The 17293-nt window shown below is 37.2% G+C and overlaps 1 long non-coding RNA gene across 4 annotated transcripts; it reads left to right on the forward strand.

The window, feature by feature from the left end:
- The first annotated feature begins 4860 nt into the window (after positions 1-4860).
- Positions 4861-16562, forward strand: LOC121875212. Of its 4 annotated transcripts, none has more exons than XR_006090564.1 (18): positions 4874-4918; positions 6246-6311; positions 7337-7400; positions 8593-8669; positions 8884-8944; positions 9846-9903; positions 10410-10452; positions 10935-10977; positions 11321-11376; positions 11732-11840; positions 12484-12563; positions 13657-13702; positions 13876-13916; positions 14183-14286; positions 14683-14730; positions 15112-15152; positions 16180-16228; positions 16394-16562. It is a non-coding gene; the product is annotated as an uncharacterized LOC121875212 (long non-coding RNA). The 4 variants fall into 4 exon arrangements; XR_006090565.1 differs by having other exon boundaries at positions 13880-13916; XR_006090567.1 differs by having other exon boundaries at positions 10413-10452.
- Positions 16563-17293: the final 731 nt, after the last annotated feature.

Raw genomic sequence — 17293 nt, forward strand, 5'->3', positions numbered from 1 at the left:
CATTAACACATAGAAATTAACTATCAAATATTCCAAACATAAGTTAGTTAATATGAATGTGATAGTTAATATGAATGTGATAGTTAATATGAATGTGATAGTTTATTATAATTCAGGTTTATATATTCTAACTTCCAATTATTATCCTTCTAGAGAAATATATCTTTTTAATGGACAAGAACAAATTAAATTGTAACCATGTTTGGAAGGGCATTCCACCTTACAATTACTGCTTACATTTTTGTTATTTCCATATTTAAATTTTAATAGCCTATTCAAATATTTATATAAATATATATATTCATATAATAAGGTAAATATACTGTGAAAGGACTTTTTAGATGATATTGCGCAGGAAAGAATTCGACAGATGTATAGCCAAAATTAATACTTCAAAAAATCAATAGGATACTACAAAAAAAATACTATAAATTAGTTTGAATATTTATAATATTGTAATAAAATAATTTATTATTAAATTTATAAGTTTTGTAGGAGACGAATAATAAAATAATGAAAGTATTGACTCATCTGGCAACTTTGGAGCAAAGACATTTTAAAGCTATAATTATTTTTCGCAAAAGATAGAAAGAACATTTAATATTTCATGCTGAAGGATATACTCAGATATTATGTTTGGCATTAATGACTTTCGTTTATAATCATACACGAAATAGTTAAAGTATTAAAATGTAAGAGTAATTGGCAACTGTGATGAGAAAGAGACGTTGGCCATGGAAGAGCTCTATCGTCCTCACAACTCCTGCGCTTCAGTCCAGACCAGTCGACTAATTTTATCAAGGTATATCTATGTCATCTTTATTAATTTTGTGATGTTGTAGTGCTGATATTGATCTCCGAGTATTCAGGTACGGATAGTTGTTTCGGTACCTGAGTACAGTTGAAGGAATAATCAAGGAAATGTGTTTTATATAAGTAACCTCATGTGTGCACGTCTCCACTCCTTATGGTGAAGGTCGTGTGCATATGGACGTGATATTCATGTGTGGTGACCAGGGTGGGCATATGGGAGTTTATATTGAGCATTATGAATTACCTTATAATAAAAATAAGTTTAAATAATTATTCACACGAGTAATCTTGGAAAAAATATTCAACTTGTAACTCCCACGTGTCCGTGTTGCTTGTGATCAGTGTTCATTTACATAATAGCCGTTCGTAAGCATTGTGGGTGTTCTGTGGACCCTCATTAAAGCATGGCTTGATTTTAAACCATTCATTTATCTTGTGGTGACTAGAACTGTAGACCTGGCCTCTACATACGTCACATGGCAAAATTAATAAAGTATTAGACATTGGACAGTTATTGTTAAGTGGTTTATTTTTTGCAGACAAGGCTTTTGCTGTAGTTTGTAGTAGAAAAGCTGAACCTACCCTACTTTGATTTTTCTCTAGTTAGTTCAGATGGAGGGGTAATAGATATTGCTGTATTTATGGTAATATCGTTTCGGTCGTGCAGTGAATTTAGGTTGATAGGTTGAAATTGTTTTTCAGAAAGTTTTTGACATATTCAATGAATTTGGCCATCGGAAAATAGGTGCATGATCGAAACGATAAATACCATATTTATGAAGTAGCTCCGTGGCCTTGGTATTGTCTACCTAACCTGTGGCCATATCAGGTCACAGTTAACATTGTGGGCAGTTGCTGTTGCCATGGGTATTTAGCTTTCCAGATTATATATCTTATATTTTGTTGCTTAGGTTCACCTGCTGAATGATTTGACATTGTAATGCAAAATTCTGAATGAAATAGATTAACTTAGAATGCAAGGTCATGGCTTTGTAGCCTGTGGGTTATGTAACTGCAATACAGGTATTAAGGCCACAGAACCGTATGACGCTCTGTAACGCTACAATATTTTATCATGGTTACAAATTTTATAAGGTGATAAATTGCTTTTTGAATTGGCTTAATCATATAGGGGGGGGGGGAGATATCAGTGGGGTATAGTACTGTAGAGTAAATTGATCTGCTCTGCGGAGTGTGACTATCTGTATGCCCTTGCTATTGAATATAGAAGTTTGCATAGCAAGGTACCTTGACTAAGTGTATAATAGTTGATTAAAATAGGGCATGTAATCAAATTTTACAAGCACTCAGCAAAACTACAGGAAGATCTAACACTTAAATATTCACTTTGGTTTGATAGATGGCAGGTGAAATTTAATGTGAAAAGTTTGTAGCGTAGGAGATAAATACGGAGACCAGTTATCAGATCAACGATGTTGATAGAGAAATCCAACTGAGAAGATGTAGGGGGTAATGGTAAGGTACCTGAACTATCCAGCCACGAGTGAGGTAGCAATGTTTCTAAATTAGAAAAACTTCGATTTAGGTATCAGACAATACTAGTACAATTAAATAGTGAACATTGCTTTCTGACTTCATTCTTTAACAACCCAATTAACAATATTTTTTTCTGTTTCAGATTCCGATGCATTTATAAGTTGATAATATTTGCGATGGCTGCTTGTGTCAGGACGAGGAACCAAAAACCCAGCCATCTCCGTCACTATCTTGGGTATGGGAGAGAGCTCCTGAAGTCGGAGCTGCCTACGTTGAGAGATGCTTTGAGATGCGGTGTTTTAATCAGGCAAATCAGTGAAAAGAACCCAAGAACTTACACAAACAAAGACATTGCCAGTGATATGACCAAAGCTGTCTTGGCACAGTACACTCTGGCTAACGCTCAGTTCAAGCCTCCAGTCATAACAAGTCAGAAGAAGATTAGTGAGAGACTGCTAGCCAGTTGGGAAAAGGCAAGAGATATCTCTCTTGGGAGAGGAAAACTTGCAGTTAAGGACAGGTTTGCCAAGCAACTGGACCAGTTATTTGACATAATTACTTGCAAGTGCCCAATTGTTCTCTGTCCTGAGTTTGGATGCGATCGTGACTGTAAATCCGAGGCCCACATCTCCTGTATTTGCAAGCGTGAACTGAAGATTCCTGTGATCGAACTGGCATTTGTCAAAGCACAGAGAGAGAAGACTGGCAGTATAGGGGCTCTCATGATTTCTAGCCAAGATATTCCGGAGTCCAAGAGACAGGAGGCTGCCACAGAGAGACAGAAGAGGAGAAGAGTTGCCGAGGTAAAGAGACTTAGAAGAGGAGAAGAGTTGCCGAGGAAAAGAGACTTGAGAAGGCCCAGGGTGAGGTAAAAAAAGGCCGATGATTGGAGTCAAGCTGATTCAGAGTTTAATGACTTCCGCCATGGCTGATCCGAGTGCTGACCAGGAGAACGGTGACTTTGTCCCTAACCCAGAAAATAATGATCCCAAACCTTCCAGGCATAAGATTCGAAATAGGAAAGATATCCCGAGCATAGTTCTGGCCAGCATGCGACACCACACTGGTCTCGGAGAAACTGCAGAGATAGCAACAGCTGCCTGGATTGACGGTGGTTTGATAACACCTGATGATGTTCACCTGGTGAGAGATCATAACAAAGTAAGGAGAGCTCAGGAGAAACTTGTCAGTAACCTAGAAGAGGAGTTTGATAAGGGGATAAGAGAAAATGGAATCAATTGTTTGTTCTTTGATGGGAGAAGGGATGACACTAAAGTGTTCATGAAAGTTGGAGATTCTGACAAGTTGTTCCCTGCCATGGTGAAGGAGGAACACTACTCCTGCTGCAGTGAACCAGGAGGGAAGTATTTGTGGCATTTCACTCCAGAGAAAGATGACATCAGGAAACCAGCTGAGATAGTGGCAGATAACATTGTGAACTGGCTCAGAGAGAGGAACGAGACCAGACCCTGCAGGCCATTGGAGGACAGCACCAACACGAACACAGGGTGGCAAGGGGGGGTCATACAGTGGATAGAGCGGAAGATTGGGAGGAAGCTGGTCTGGATTGTTTGTGACCTCCACACCAACGAGTTGCCACTCAGACATCTGATCCAGGAGCTGGATGGCAAGACTTTCAAACAGATGGTCTGGTCCTCTTGGCAAGATGCTGGACTCTGCCACTGAGTTAGAAATAAATCCGAGCTTTGAAAAAATCACAGTTGGCCCTCCACTCGTTGAGCTTGCACATACTGTCATTGACGACCTGAGTACTGACCAGTACTATGGTTACATGATTTGCAGTGCCATCAAAACTGGGGTCATGCCTGATAGACTTAATTACCTGCAGATAGGTCCAGTCTCACATTCTAGGTGGCTCACAATGGCTCTCAGGTTCTGCAGAATTTGGGTCGCTCATCATAAACTGAAAGGGAACCAGCCTCACAACCTGAGACTTGTTGTCCAATTCATCGTGAGTGTCTACTTGCCAAATTGGTTCAACACCAAGGTCAAGTCATCGTTCTCCGAAGGTCCGAGGCATGTTCTCTTCCAGCTTGAGCTCCTGAGGAGTCGGCCAAGGAAGGTTATTCAGATTGTGGAGCAGACTGAGATCTTCCTGGTATGCTCATCCCGAGGCAGTTCTGCAGACAATGCTCTGCAGTAAGGATGAGGAGGAGAGAAGAGTGGCAGTCAAAAAGATCTTGGATATGAGACTTATGAGAGGATCTGGGCATGACGAATCAGTTGGTGACGATTCCTTCAGGGTCAGGAAGACTCCTGAAGTCAATCTAGGTGCCAAGACCCTCACTGATCTCATAGATCTGGATAACATCCAGGCTGGCAGTGAGCCCCCTCTTACCTGCAGCCTCACCAATGTTCAAGTCAGAGCTTTCCTGGACAACCCCATGCATGTCCCTGCCTGGCCCTCGCACACCCAGAGTATAGAGCGTTGTGTACAGCAAGTGAGCGAGGCCAGCAGTCACGTGTACAGCCAGGAGAGGAGGGAAGGCTACATCCGAGCTCAGGTGGTCAGCAGGGAGGTGATGAGTAGAAACAGAAGCAAGAAAGACATGTTCTCTATGGTGTGCAGCAACACCGGGTCGTAGTAGTAGTAGTAAAACCGGTTTTTGTATTTGATGATTTTGTTTTCTAAAGGAATATTAAATTCAATAAATGTGTCAAGATCATTCATTTCACTATTCTGGATCATTTTCATCCTAATAAATTAACCTGATACATTTACTTTACTTTAAATAAGCTATTTAGTGGTGTTGGTAAAAGGGTGGGAATACTGAATTTTCATAAGATTTCAAGTTAAAATTTACCTAGCAAAAAATGAAAACTTTTCAAATCTGAAGATATCACATGATTCTGCACATAGAACTACATCATTAATACCATGGGCCGATTTTTCAAACTCCAAAAAAAAAAAAATCGCCTCTGTATGACACCCTACATTACTAGTACATAAGAACATAAGGAGTCTGCAATAGGCCGGTTGGCCTGTGCATGGCAGCTCCTGTCGAGAGTTACTACCACTCTATCATCCATGAATCTATCTAGCCTCCTTTTGAAACTTTCCAGAGTTCCCGCACTTACTACAAAGTTGCTGAGCTTGTTCCACTCGTCCACCACCCTATTTGTGAACCAGTTTCTTCCTATCTCCCTCCTAAACATAAATTTATCCAACTTGAATCCGTTGCTCCGAGTCCTATCCTGCTCGGATATTATAAGAACTTTATCTATATCCCCTTTATTGATTCCTTTCACCCACTTAAATACTTCTATCATATCTCCCCGCACTCTTCGTCTTTCTAGGGAATGCAAGTTAAGTTTCTTTAACCTATCCTGATGTGGAAGGTTTCCAAGTCCCGGAATCATTTTTGTCATTCTTCGCTGCACCGACTAGTGAATTATCCATTCTATAATCGGGGCACCAGAACCGCATAATCGAGGTGCGGCCTGACTAGCGCAAGATATAGTTGCAATAAGACCTCTGCACTCTTGTTACTTACACTTCTAGACATAAAACCCAATACTCTGTTTGCCTTATTTCGAACATTAACGCACTGTTTTCTAGTGGAAGAGTGGAACAAGTTGTCAAACCATCACGAAGTAAAACACGTTGGGAGGCTTCAAAAATAGGTTGGATAGACATGAGCAATAGGAGTTACCAGTAAACTGGTCTGCCTAACGGTTGCCTCTGTTGTGTTCTTAAAACTACTTCAGATGAGTTGCTTATTAATTTGTTGAAATTTGTGCATTTTAGTCAAAAGGATTTGCTAGTGTTCAATAGTTTATGATGATAACTCTTTTTTGATGCTGGACATAATGGATGACGGCTCAATGTCTTACCTTGGAGAACTGAGGAACTGTTATTTAAATGTTACTATACTTATACATATACAGATCTTAATGGAAGTTTCTCCTGCCAGGGTATCAAGTGGTTGAATGTTTGTCAACTGCTTGGAGAAGGGACTTATCAACTTCAGCAGTCATGGGTAAGTACAGTAATAGAATTATGGGTGTTACTTCACTAATTCATAGTAATGTGCATTATAGTTTTTGATAAGATATTACAATCTAATTGAAATAAATCGGTTGAGTTGCCAATTCGGAACAAGATGTTTATTTAGGACAGTTGTAGGTCGGCTCCCAACTTTTGGATGGTTACCTGTTGTTGAACATCACTTTCTTGCCTTAGGAAATTGCAAATACCTGTAATGAGAAGGAATCCAATTTGATTTGCTGGAGTTTTTATTGTCATAATGGGATTGTGAGATTGAATGTCATTGGGAAACGTTTGTTTGAGTTTTGTAAAGTCAGAGTGACCTTGACGGGAATGTTAAGCGTGGTCATAAATTGACAAGGGTGAAAAAGTTGTTCAAAGGAAGCCTGGTCTTTGTTTGAAAATTTCATGGGGGTAAGCTAGTTGACTATAAAAAGTTATTGGAAAATAAGTGGTTTACCTGCACAAGTGTCCAAAAATAGTGCAGTACAGTATTACCCTTTGCATTAGTGCTTGATCTGGCCTTTGCAATTCAGCTAGAATATCCCGTTGGCTTTTGGGGTAGAAACGATTGGGTTTGAAGATTTATATTTAGCATGCCTCGTATGGTTTGGTAAGAATAATTTGTTCGAGTACTAGGTACTAAAAAAAAACTATACCTATAGAAGGCTTGTTACATGTTAGCATTATGTTAAACCAGGTTATTCTTTGATTAGATATTTGTTTTGGGAATTTAACATGAATTTAATAAACATTAAAAATCTTTTGAAAGCAGGGTTATTGGCTATGGAAGCTCTTCCTAATTCAGATTAGTTTATTTATTTGTAGAAATTTGTGCATTTTAGTCAAAAGGTTTTGCTAGTGTTCAATAGTTTATGATGATAACTCTTTTTTGATGCTGGACATAATGGATGACGGCTCAATGTCTTACCTTGGAGAACTGAGGAAACTGTTATTTAAATGTTACTATACTTATACATATACAGTACAGATCTTAATGGAAGTTTCTCCTGCCAGGGCATAAAGTGGTTAATGTTTGTCAACTGCTTGGAGAAGGGATTATCAACTTCAGCAGTCATGGGTAAGTACAGTAATAGAATTATGGGTGTTACTTTACTAATCCATAGTAATGTGCATTTTAGTTTGTTTGGGTAAAATTTTACTTTCTAATTGAAGTAAATCTGAGTTGCCTTTTTGAAATTGGATGTTTATACTGTACTAGGACACTGTTGGTGTTGTAGGTCAGCTCCATATTTTTGAGGGGCTATCTACCGGAGATCACTTTCCTGCCCTGGGGAAATAGCAAGTGCAGTACCTGTAATGACAACCAAGTGCTGGGTTTTTTGGTAACAAGTATTTTATATACTGTAATGGTGGTTACTTGAAGTGATTTGTGCAATTGAAAATCATTAGGAAATATGTTTTATGAACTCAAAATGGCTTCTGCAGGGTTTTTGGGGTTGTTAGGTTGTTAGACAAGCAAGACAAAAGGTTGTCTGAAGGAAACCTTGTCATTATTTGTAATTTTCATGAAGTCCCCCACAGAAAGTTATTTGAAAATACCCGTAAGCAGTTTACCTGTACAAGTGTCCAAAAATAGTGGAGTGCAGTACAGTATTACCCATTGCATAATAGAATGAGACTACATTAGTGCTTGATCTGGCCCTTGTATTTCAACTAGAAAATCCTGAGGGCTGTTGTTGGAGAAACGATTTGGGTTTGAAGATTATATTTTTAAGTGTGCTTCATAATTATGTTCTTGTTGCCCTTTGGTATGATTTATTTATTTGGTTTTTGAGTACTGTATCAGATACTAGAAACTGTCCCTGAGTCTTGTTACATGTTCCCAGTATGTTAAACCATGTTATTTATATGGTAAAGGCTTTTGTGTTAGCATAATTTGAGCCATAAATGTAGCAGTTAATGGATTTTATCATTTAGCTTTAAGGAAGTAATGAAAAGAAAACTTGTTGGTATCTGGCTGGTAAGGGGTAATATATTGTGGTTAATGAATGAGAACCACCAGACGATCAGTCGTTACATGATGTTGTCTCGGCTTTTGCAACGTGGGAGAGCATGAGAAACTACCAGCAGGCTCTGGTAATAATAACCAGAATCTTTCTAGAATGTTTCAAACAAATGTATATGGTAAGCATTTTCATGCACACTGCAAATGAGAATTGAGTTGGAATGGTGTGATGTCAGGCTAGCCATGCTATGGAGACACTACAACAATATCAGTATTTTAACAAATCCCAATTGCCTTTCTCCAGGTGACAGATGGACACAAATTCCAGATGAAATGAGATGTCCAGTTCATGATATACAATGGATAAAATTAACTTGAAAGGTAAGTACTTTGGCTTTTCTAGAATATTGTTTCTTTAACTTTGGTTTGTTTCTGTAAGTTTAAATGCCAAAGGTAGTTTACATAAAGTTTATGATGATTATCTTGCGATGTTGATTATATATGATATTGAAAAAGGATTTATCTGATTCATTAAGTGTTAATTAAATATTATGTATACTCTACATTATGCTTATTTGTTCTTTGCATATTTTAGATATGGGATGTGGACAGAAGATAGAAGTTTTCAGCTAAAGTCTGGGTGAAGGCATTTTCCAGTAAGTGTAGTGTGTGCTCTTGATGGTACTGTACAAAAGTGATTGCAGTGGTACTTTGGTGCCACAGCAATTTGTCCAAATTAATCCTACTCGGGGATTGGAGTGAATTGGGAGGGTACTGTGGTTTAAAAAAAAGTTTTTAGGAAGTACTGCATTGAGAAGTAAACGTTTAATGTGTGTATTCTGGGTAATGAGAACCACTAGACGATCAGCGGTTACATTGTTGTCTCTGCTTTTGCACCGTGGGAGAGCATGAGAAACAACCAGCAGGCTTGGTTAATAATAACCAGAGTCTTTCTAGAATGTTTCAAACAAATGTTATTCCGATATGTTTAACAACTGTAAGAATTATTAGTCGGCATTTTTGTGATGACCGAGTACTGTACAGCTAAATTTGGTGGATGCAAGACAATGCAAATGAAAGAGGGAATGGTGTAGCTGTCTTGAATTTATGGGTAATCTTAAAAAAAATCTATAGTCGTGGTAGTCATCTTAATAGACTATACATGGATAGTGTCTTATTTATTTTGGTATAACTTGTGTTTAGTTAGCAGGTTATGATGTTGGAATTAACATTAAAATTGCAGATGTAACCAAATTCTCTAGCAGAAATTGTCAAAATTTTTAAGAATTGGTTAAGCCGATTGGACAATAGTAAAAGTAAATTACAATTTGATCACGTAGAGTAGATTCAGAGCAAGGATGCAGATTGTAAAATAAACGATTTGCTGTGAGTATGAAGTCTTCTGAATTAGCCATAGTACAAAATTTGGCGTACTAATGGTTTTGGCCTTTTTTGTGACTTGAAGATTTCCGTAGTTGAAGCTAGTTCTTGATAATAAACAGTCATGCTTTAATTGCAACTTTGGTTATTGACATTTTTATTTTTTTATTCTTTCAGACATTAGAGGGTTGTGGAACTTCACCATTGATTCACCAAGGCCCAGACATTATACAAGGTGATTATGGGATCTAATTTAACCACAGTTTTATGTGACTAAGTAAATACATATATGATGATAATGGAGAGGGTTCGCAACTGTTTGCTGAAGCCTTATGATGAAATTTCTCCTGCCTGTCTGATAATACTGACTGTACTTATATATATATATATATATATATATATATATATATATATATATCTATATCTATATCTATATCTATATATATATATATATATATATATATATATATATATATATATATGAGCACAATTGGTTCTAGTCACTTATTAACCGAATATGAAAATAATTATTATTATAATATATATACATATTATAATAATAATTTTCATATTCGGTTAATAAGTGACTAGAACCAATTGTGCTCATTAATCGGGTACCACTGTACTTTGGTCGTTTAAAGTGAACAAGTAATGTGATAAACCAGTTAAGTTTTTGTAGTGTTATTGCTAGCTGTCTTTAAGTTTGTCCAAATTATAATTCTTCCAAATCTCTTCTTACAGAAGACTGGGTATGCTAGACTGTTGGAACTAGTGTTACAAAAAAGTGAGTTTACTTGTATTTTTTCTCATCGCCCGACAGTTCATCCACCAAATTTATGGAAATATAAATTTTGGTCAGAAGTTCGGGGAAGAATAATGTCACATGCAGACCATTAACTAGTAGACATTTTACTAGTTTGGATCACAGTGAAAACATGTTCCAATGACCAAAAATGTAATATACTACTAATTGGCGAGGAAAATCTGTACAGTACTGCTGGTTTCCCAAATGCATTTTGCAAATGTGTGTGGAGTTGGGACACTGCACTGCTCAGGCATCCCATTGGTCACTCAAAGATGACACGTTGCCAAGTGATAGCCCAGGAGCCCTAACCAGTATGCAGTCACAGCCTGGTCATTGCTTGGTTGAATGTGTTGGGGATAGAATTACTGAGCATGTTTTAAATAGATCTTTTAGTGAATACATTATAATGTAACGTACTGTATTCAATGTATTTGTACTCAATATTATATCTATTGTTACAGAATCTGGTATTGGATTGGACAGGAATGGCATTCTCTAGCATTGGTAAGTTAGTATATATAGTATGTATAGCATACTGAAGTTTTGCATTTTATTTTATGAAATATAAGAAGCCAAAAGCTTTATTAATGTTGCATAAGAATTTTATTCTTATAAATTTTGGGAAATGTGATCTTTTCTTTTAATTTTGTTACACAATTACCGTTCTACATGTACACCCAAATGTCGAAGGTCCCACCAGCATTAAGCATGATGAAATCCTACCGTAATTTCAGACTAGAGTCTCTGAAAGCATTTGTGACGATATGGTAATCTGAAAAGGCAACAATACTTTCAGGAAGGGTTGTTAGAAATATTTTGTCTAATTGTGTACTCTCTTCCTCCTCAGGTTGTGTTGGACATTATTCTATGTGTATAGGTGTGTCTTCCACCATCACTTGAACAGTAAGGAAGAATGATTTTATGCAATAATCTTTCAATTAATTAAAAAAACCAAATTTCATTTGCATCATCTTATTAAAGTCCTCTGTGCTTCAATACAAGTTCATCATGATTTCAGAGCAGAATTAAAAGTACCTTACCATGTAACCCAAAGTTTAGTGGCTAAGTTATAGTAAACTTATACTGTAGTAGTTCTGACTACTATTGTTTTGGGGGTAAAGTGAAGTTTGGGTAAATGTGATGACATAACCTTACCTACCTTGAATATTGGATAATGAAAATGTGAAGTTTCTGATTAGATGATATTCATAAATGTAGATTTGGTACTTATTAGGATTTTAATGTTATTTTTCTGCAGGTGTTTGTGATTAAACTAAGAATCCAGTGTGGTGTAATGTTGTATCTGCCTTGAAAGCTCCAGAGAAGAAAGTTGGAAGGATGCCCATTATGTAAGGGCAGAAAAATTGGTAAGTTGTCATTATGTAGTGAAATTTATTCTGTAAAAGTCCTTATATTATCTTTTGCAAGGTGCTATATCAATTTATCTTACCTGCTTGAGGGAAGGTTTCCTTAATGCTCCCGAGATATAATACAATGTAAATATTGAAAATTTAGGAATTTATCTAAACTACTGTAATAAAAATCGGCTGTCCATTACGACAGAACCGCAGCATACCCAAAGAGATAAACTGCAGCAATTGCCAGAACTTAAAAAAAAGTAGCTGTAGTGCAGGAGGTGGGCGCCTCAAACTGGCTAACAATCTCTGGTTACTGCACAAAAGAGAGTTGTACGGACAATGACCTACTTGATGATGCTAAATGTTACATAACACTTCCTCGAGATAAATGTATAGTATTTATCAGGTGCCTCAAAGAGCTCAGGTTCTCAACTGGCTCAGCCATGTTAATATTGTTATTATCCACTCTATCTGTTTCTTGCTGGCTAAATAAAATGTTTCAATCAATCAAAACATATCCACAGTACATATACTACCTGTATTACTCTTCCTCATTCTGCAGTTTGCATATTGCTGTAATGACTTTCAGTTAAGCATGTATTCTGCATTAAAAACATGATTAATGCTTCTATATTTTAATATTTTTCTGCAGGTGTTTGTGGAATGTTTTGTCTGCTTTGAAAGCCCCTGAGAAGAAAGTTGGAAGGACCCATTATATAAGAGCAGAAAATGGTAAGTTGTTGTCATGTAGTTAATTTTTTTGAAGTTTATTCTGAATATAGAGTCTATGGTCTTGTAAAATATTGCGTTATTTACATATTTGTGTAGAATTGGGAGCATCATAAGGTTTCATAATCTTGTAAAGTCCGTATACTGTATTATCTTTTGCACTTAGCGCGTGAAAATTCTCATGGGTCCTTATATCATGTGGAATTTTGTAAGGTGCTATATCAATTTATGTCTAACCTGCGTGAGGGAAGTTTTCCTTAATGCTCCCGAGACATAATACAATGTAAATATTGAAAATTTAGGAAGTTACCTAAACTACATACTGTAATAAGAATTTACGGTGTGCAAGAAAGGGGGATTCGTATGCATGAGGCATGATGAAGTAAGGGATCTTGCAGCAAATTTACTGAAGGAAATCTGTCACGTCATGGTGAAACCGCCCCTCCTATCATTAGACGACGAGAACCTCCATCCCAGGACTTCAAACACGTCCAACGAAGCTCGTGTGGACGTCAATGCTTGGTATTCTGGACGCGGGGACAACATGCCTTTGACAGAAGGATTTTCGTTCCCCTGGCCGCATGTCACCGTAACCTAGCTCTCGACGCTGCACACAGGAAAAACGAGAATGACAAGATCAGGGCATGTGGGGAGAGAATTCTGAGTGTTGTGTTCACAACTTCTGGTGGGGTGGGCCCAAGTGCAAAATGTTTCTATGCCAGACTCGCGGAGGTGTTATCGGAATGGAAGTGGCAGCCCAAAAGTTGTTACATCCTAGTTGAGGTGTTGACTGTCCTCTGCTTTGCTTTACCTCAGGGGAACGAGATCTTTGGCCCCAAAGCTGACAACGGTTGCAGATATACACAGGTGACAGTCGCTGAATGCTGCATTTATCTGTGGCCCCGACTAACACAACACAGGGTAGCTGCGTTTGCATGGATATTTAATTTTAAGGTAATATAGTGGTGGCGAAGGTGTAGCTATCGAGGGAGGCTCCAGGCCACATTAGAATATACATTTTTTTTTTATATATATTGCTTGTGAATCTGTGTCTTTGAGGCAGTTGGGAAGTAATGTACATTCCTTATCTTTCCAGGTTGGTTCGTCCCAGGAAAAAGAGTTAACAATTTGGCATGGCTAAGGTGAGCTCGACAAAATGTTATTAAATTTTGAAGTAATGATTATGATGAAATTGTCACGACGGTCTTCAGAATCCAACGCAATACATGGTGATAACTTGTTGACACTGATTTATAATTTTTAAATAAATAAAATATTTTTAGGTAGGGAAGCTGATTGGATTCTATTGTTTCAGGCAGATTCCTGCAGTTTCATCACAGCACTGCATCTGTTTAGGTGAGCTAATATGAGGTCGAGGATAAATGTTGCAACATTTTGAGTTTAGCCAGAGGTTTTCATTTGGGAGTTGGGATATAATCCTCTGGGGGTTGTTTAAACATGGTTTATGGTATGTTCATTACTACATATATCCACAGTACATGTACTACCTGTATTACTCTTCCTCGTATTGTAGTTTGCATGTTGCTGTAATGATTTTCAGATAAGTATGTATTCTGCATTAAAAACAGGATTAATACTTTATTTTAATATTTTTTCTGCAGGGGTTTGTGAGTAAACTGAGCAGCAAGTCTACAGTGTGGTGAAATTTCTGCTTTGAAAGCTCCTAAGAAAGTTGGAAGGACCCATTATATAAGTGCAGAAAATGGTAAGTTGTCATTATGTAGTGAAATTTTGTGAAGTTTATTCTTAATATAGAGCCTATGATCTTGTAAAATATTGTATTGTTTACATATTTATGAGAATTGGGAGCGTCATAAGCTTTCATAATCTTGTAAAGTCCGTATACTGTATTATTTTTTGCACTTAGCGCGTGAAAATTCTCATGGGTCCTTATATCATGTGGAATTTTGTAAGGTGCTATATCAATTTATGTCTAACCTGCGTGAGGGAAGTTTTCCTTAATGCTCCCGAGACATAATACAATGTAAATATTGACAATTTAAGAATTTGTCTAAGCTACTGTAATAATTAGTATATTGCTTGTGAATATAATGTCTTAAAAGCATTTGGGTAGTACTGTACATTCCTGATTTTTTTCCAGGTTGGTTCATTCCGGAGATGATGATGTTAACAATTCGGCATGGCTGAGGTGAGCTCGACAAAAGGCTTAAATTCTGTAGTAAAAATTGTCCCATGGTAGTCTTCAGAATCTAACTTGTTGACACGGTCTTGACCAAAGAGATTGTTTTCTAATAGCTCCTTAAACCATGTGGAATATTTATAATAGTGCTAGCTAAGTTTTCTTGCTATCTTAGGATCCTGGGACAAAATTGTTTCTTTAGCAAGATAACCTCAATGAATATTCAAGTATTGATAATGTTCTGCAGTTATATTATGATGAAATTGTCACGACGGTCTTCAGATTCCAACGCATTGCGTGGTGACAACTTGTTGACACTGATTTCTTAATGATTTTGTAAGTTTTTTTCAAGTTGGGAGACTTCAGACTAATGGGATTTATTTGTTTCAGGTTGCCTTCTGCAGTTTCATCACAACACTGTCTGTGTTTAGGTAAGCTGATTTTAAGTCGAGGTTTAATATATTTTTTAGAAAAATTTACATTCTGGGGGCTTAGGCCTAGAGGTTTTCAACTGAACTTTCACATCCCACTGTGGGTGGGAGTGAAGTTCCTCTTCTGGGGATCACAAAGAAATCTCCCAGACTTGCAGTAGACTGTTTAGTGAAATTTTATGAGGTGCTCATTAACAAAGAGCCTATGATCTTCTGCAATACATTGGATTACTAAAAATTTAAAAAGATTTGGAAGGATTAATAAACTTGTACATGTACAGAAGATCCTTAAAAGATTTTTGGCACTTTAAGCGGTTAATTTGCAGGGTTCTTGTACCTTGCTTATGCCCCTGCACAAGGGAAGGTTTCATTCCGCCCCCCCAGACAAAATAATTAAATGGACTTGCTTGACAACCTTGAGAATGATCTGAAATTTACAAAATATTCTGTAAATTTTATTTGAATCATTAAAGGCAAGTGAATACCTCTTGGAGTAGTGACCTCTGCCTTGCTAGCTGAGAGGGTGCTTGGACATCCTGCATATAATGTCCAGTTCCTACTTTGTAATAGAGGCCTCCAGGTAATCATGGCAAACCCTTGCTAGTGTGGTTAATGGACAGAAAACTGGTGATGCTACATTGCATCCCATTTTCCCTAATATCCCCTACTTCGTGGGTATTTCTTTGCTTCCTTCAGGAGTCAATCCTGTGTCATCCCCACTCTTGGAAAAGCTTTCAGGTTTGGCTTGGTACGGTGACAGTCCCATTAGTGTATACAATATATGATTATAGTGTGGATTGGAAGGATTTGTACCCTTTGAATCTGGTGGAAGTACTGTGTTAAACATTGATGTGCAAGTGCTTAAATTGCACTTGCAAATTATAATAATAAATAATTATTAACTTTATTGAAAGATCATGGCAGCTGGAAGGCTGAAAATATACAGTTCCACAATTGGGGAATGGGTCTCTTGATTTACAAATAATATATACGTCTTGTAGCTCATGTTCGTCTTCTTTTATTTCAGATTTTGTACCTTGTTTTGGATGCAAGATTGTCTGGCCTATTGAGCAGAGGTGAGTGAAGGTTTTGACTACTGTAGTTGATAATGAATTAATATACATGATGCTTTACCATCTTTCGGCTGAGACTTGATGTCAACTTCATTTTACTGAGGGTTCATGCTGGTGAAGTGTTATAATTTTTTATGACTGTAATAAAATAAAATCTCCCATTCACAGGTACTTTATTCCTCAAGTCTCCCGCTTCAAGCAGTTGCTGGTACTTGTTACTTAAATGGATCAACTTGGTTTTATGAAAGATGCTGTTCAGGAGTGTAAATCTGTTTAATTTCTCATTACCTGTACTGCATTGTTACTGTCACAAAGGAGAATAAATGAAGTAAACCTGCTTGTTATTTTCTAACCCATTTGAAGGGGGGTACTTAAGTTTATACAGTTGGAAGTGAATAGACAGCTTCCCCGGAACTGGAATCCCAAATTTTCTAGTAGAAATTGATATCCAACATCCTGTACATGGTGGAATGCCCATGCAAAATATTCGTTTTCAAACTTATAAGGGAAGAGGAAACTTTTATGAATGTATTTTAGTAAAATTGGGGAAGTACTACAACTAGGGATCACAGTTGGAGTAATTATAGGTAAATTTTATAGCAGCAATAGTAAATAGTACAGTACTTAAGTTATTTTTCACTACCACTATTACCAAAAGTTACATTTGCTGTTGACCTACACTATTATCTGTACATACTGTATACCCAGAATTGAACTACAAAGACATAATAGATGCAAGCACATGAAGGGTGCTGCAATCAAGCTAAAATGTTGTCCATTTCAAATACTGCAGTGATTGCAGCTATATCAAAGTCCAATGCTTTAATATAGGAACTAAACTATAGCACCAGTTTGCAAATGCTCACTGGGCCACAAAATAATTGTCTAAATGTAAGTGGTCCTCCATTGTACTGTAGATCTATGCTTTGAATGGGCTGGGTACATTAGTTTGCAAGTTAAGCGGTTTCTGAACCAAACTGGACAGCTGAACCGGCCCGAGTTTCTTGGTTTCTGAAAGGTGTGAATGTACACTTGACCATTGATTTTTTTAAAAGTACGTAGGTCTAG

Source organism: Homarus americanus, unplaced genomic scaffold (assembly GCF_018991925.1).
Source record: "Homarus americanus isolate GMGI-L3 unplaced genomic scaffold, GMGI_Hamer_2.0 scaffold41592, whole genome shotgun sequence".
NCBI classification, from domain to species: Eukaryota; Metazoa; Arthropoda; class Malacostraca; order Decapoda; family Nephropidae; genus Homarus; species Homarus americanus.